Source organism: Aptenodytes patagonicus, chromosome 12, assembly GCF_965638725.1.
Source record: "Aptenodytes patagonicus chromosome 12, bAptPat1.pri.cur, whole genome shotgun sequence".
Taxonomy (NCBI): Eukaryota; Metazoa; Chordata; class Aves; order Sphenisciformes; family Spheniscidae; genus Aptenodytes; species Aptenodytes patagonicus.
In genome coordinates, this window is record NC_134960.1 from 22501157 (window position 1) to 22505168 (window position 4012).

Sequence of the window (4012 nt, forward strand, 5' to 3'; positions counted from 1 at the left end):
TCGGGGATCCGGAACGAAGAGCCCGTCCCCTCCTGAAGGGCAGGCGAGCCCCGAGCTTACATCGTCGGATTTGTCTTCCTGCGAAGCGGGTCCTTCACGCCTCTTTAACGCAGTTTAGCGGTTAGAGCACGGCACAGAAAAGCCGAGGTCTTGTTTCAAAGCCCTCCTGAGACCGAAAGCTTTTAAAATGGCCTCCTCCCCCAACCAAGAGTGCTCTAATCACCGAGAGAGGGACCGCCCTTATGGGGTCCCACCGGTCCTTCTGCGGGGCATTCCGCCCTGGGCAATGGCGGCGGAGAGGCCGGAGAAGGGGGTGACCTGGTCGCTCAGCGGCTGGAGCACTCACCGCCGCGGGGTTTAGTCCTCGCTTCTGCACATCACCTTCAGCAACCACCGAATATAACGGGGGCAGCCTCAGACAGCAGGGATCGGACGCCAAGCCCGTCCCTTTCCACCTCTGTTTTCAGGACGCTGGCAGAGCTGGAGCCTCCCTCCCCCAGCGTTTCTTGGGAAGCTGCCGGCGATGCCCGTTGCTTTTGCACTCAACCGCTGCTGGCGCTCAGCCTGTCACTCGGACGGCGGCAGGACCCGCGGCAGGGTCACGCAGAAGCCCTCCCGCAGGCGCCCTGCTGCCGGCCCCAGGCCACCCAGCTCCCCCCGACAAGCCCAGCGCCTGCCTGCGAGCCCGGCTCCTTGAGCCTGGCACCGCTCGCCCGAGGAGCGGCCCAGCTCCCGGCTCGGCCGGGCTCCCCCGCCGCCATCCGTGGGAAGCGGTCGGAAAGCGCATAAGTAAGTAAATAAATAAATAAATGACTATTAAAAAAATCAGCCACTTCCAAACCGCTCCCAAGTCAGCGCGTCCGTCCCCGGGAGCGCGCGAACCCGCTTCCCCACCCCGGCGGGGCCCCGCAGAGCCCCCGGGCCGCCCGGCGGAGCTCGGCCCCCGCTTCCTCCCCTCCGCCGGAAGTACCCGGCAGCCTTTGCTCCCGCCGCGGCGCGTCGGGCCGGGACCGCCCCGGGGCCGGCGTCCAGCGGGCGACAGCGACGCGGCCAGCGCCCAGCGGCCGCCCCCGCCTGGGCGGCGGCTCCGGGGCCGGGTTCCCCTGCGGGGGCCGGCAGCGGGTGCTGTCGCCCCGAGCGGGTCTGGGCTCTCGCTTATCCCCCTTGAAGGGGGAAGCGACGATTTTGCCCGCTCTCAGCCGCCGTTGGGGCAGGGCTGTACAGACTCGGCAGCCCCGCCGGAGCAGCGGCTGTGCTCGGTCTGTTTCTGCCTCTCTCTCCTGTCGCTGTAGGTTTCATCCTCAGCTGGCCTTTGTTTAGGCGGGAGGTCCTCCGAGTGCGGTTTATGGGAGCCCGGGTTTTCTCACGTGTTAAGTGTTTCAGGGGCACAGTGCCCGCGGGCTGCCCAGCCCTGGGTTCTTCCTCTAAAGGAAGGCGCGTCTGCTAACACAGACTCCAGCCGAGCAGGATCAGGCGGAGATACCCTCCAGCAATAAACATTTTGGCTATTCATCCCGCGGTGAGAGCTCATGTAATAACCTCTCCACGCCCCCAGCCTTCCCCAGTTAACATCCCTGACATCTGGGCGTTCGCGGGACCCCACTCGTCCCCATTTTCCCGGGCGATAGCAGGCACCGAGACCCGGCGGCGGGCTGAAGGTTAGCCGCCCTGCCCGCAGCGCTGCGGATCCGCGCAGGCAGCCGAGCTGTGTTACAGCCAGCCCGCCCCTTCAGGCTGCCCGGCGTTGGGAGGAGCTGAGCTGGAAATCCTCGCCGTCTGCTCCGAGAAAACACACCAGGCACCGTTAGAGGTGGAGGATAAAACATGGAGAATAATATTTATGGGCGGCAATTAGCACTGACCGAGAGGAAAGGCGGGCGAGATCGGCTTCCCCATCCGGGGGTGGGGGTCACACAAGGCAACCCCTGGGAGCGGGGCTCTCCCTGGCCCAGGACCCTTTGATTTCTGGAAAGGATCTCGAAAGAGAGGGCGAGTTCCCCGAGAGCTGGCCGAGCCTGCGAGGCTGGGGAGATGATGCCCACGCTCGGCCTGAATCCCAGTTCTCTGCGCATCCGTGCGGGATCCTGTCCCGGGGGTGGGGGAGCCCCCGTGTTCCTACCCTGGAAAAGCTGTGCGGAGACCAGGCACCCCGGGAGCCCGGCTGGCCCATCCCATTGCCTTTCATTTGCTAAGTTCATTCCCCAGACGCCATTAGAGCTACCGCTCGGGAGCAGATGGTTCCCCTCCGTCCCGAGGTTCATCCCGGACAGATTGCATACAATTTATTAATAACCCAACAGATGCTCGGGCGCTTTCCAGCTCAGATTATATTTCCTGATTGCTCAAATCCCGGCGTGGGGGAGCTGTTCATTTATCTTCCGCCGCTCCTCTTTGTGCCTTACCAGCACCGACCTGACAAGGATGGAAAGGTTGAGATTCGTGTGTCCCCCACCCCGATCCTGCGTATAAGCGTCCGGGAACTGAACTAGGTCTGGTGCCAGCCTTGGTTTGGCCCTCCCAGCCCCCGTATCCCGGGGAGAACCACCGCTGCGTGCTGCCGGGGCCGCCCCGCTCCCTGCGGGCACAGCACGGACGAGCCGTCGGGGCCCTCCGGTGCTGCACTCCCCGGCGGGGCTGGAAGCCGAGGCGCCCCGTTAGCAGCCCGCCTCGCCGGTGCCTGGCAGGGAGCGTACATGTCGTGACTCCTAGTAAAACAGCAGGAGTCGGGACTTACACCCTTTGCTTCCCAGGGTTATGCTAACCGCCAGGGTCGCGGAGAGCCAGGTTCCCCCTCCCGGAGCTGCTTTCCGAACCGTGGCGCTCCCTGTATCGAGGTGAAATTAAAACAACCCAATGAAGAAAAACGATACTGCCCTCGACACGAACTCCCCCAGCCTTGGACAGTACGGGCAGCGTGCCAGGCAGAGCTGAGGGCCGGTGACTCCATCTCCCTCCCGGACACAGGATCTTAAGAGAGGAGGGGGATGTACGTGATGAAACTGCTTACGCCCTGCGAGACCCCTCCTGGAACTAGATAAGATGCTCTGAGCTCCAGAAAAAGCCATCACAGACCTTTCAGCAACGCTACGTTCAATTTTAATGTATAAAATGGGCTTTTCTTTTCTCCATAGGGAGAAGCACAAAAGCAGCAGGTTGTTTATACTACTGAATAAACTAAATGCAGGTCTCTGAGGGATCTTATGCAAACCACTTACCTTGAAACACAACCCCACGGGAAAGTGAGCAATGGAGAGATGCATGGTTAATGTTTTACATCTTCAGAGCAGCATCCAAGTGGCTGGCTCAGCACCAGTTAGCATTAGGTATCACGGAAGGTAGGGGCTGTGGTTATAATTCGGAATGTAGAAGTCACTTGTAAGGTATAAGTAGCAGGACATTTGGGGTTGAAGTTTAGTGGAGCATGATGTAGGAGTTAACCCTAAAGGCTGAGGGCTTAAATTAAGTCTTGAAGCCGAAGGTTAATTGTTAAAGTGAGAGTTTGGAGGGAAAGTGCATTATTATCAGGATGCACGCTATAGTGTAGTTTTAAAATAAAAATAGGAAGCATGGAAATCTTTTCTGCTCAGTGGCAGCTGGGCTCAGTAAAAGGCACTTCGCTTTCTGTGAATGCAGGTGAGAGACACTCTCAGCAATAACAGCAGAAGAATATTAAAGTCTGTTACATTTTTCATAGCTCCTGACATTTGCAATATAATTCCACTTCCTTGCCTTCACCATGCTCCCCATGCCCGACAGATTTAGTGCGGGGGTGAGTTTTCTTCATTTCAGCCTCTGTAAATAAAGTGAGAGAATTATGCAGTTGCAGGAAAAATAATTTCTTCCTCCTTGCTCTAGAGCAATAGGGAAGAACTGCATGAAATGATGCTGGCCAGGCTTGCCGCGGAAAGGAGAATCAGGATGTAAAAGCTGGGGATGTTGTGTTAAGATGGCCAGTGAGCATGAAGGGGGGTTGTGGGCTATCAGAGACTGAGGTCATGGCGATTTTGGGTGG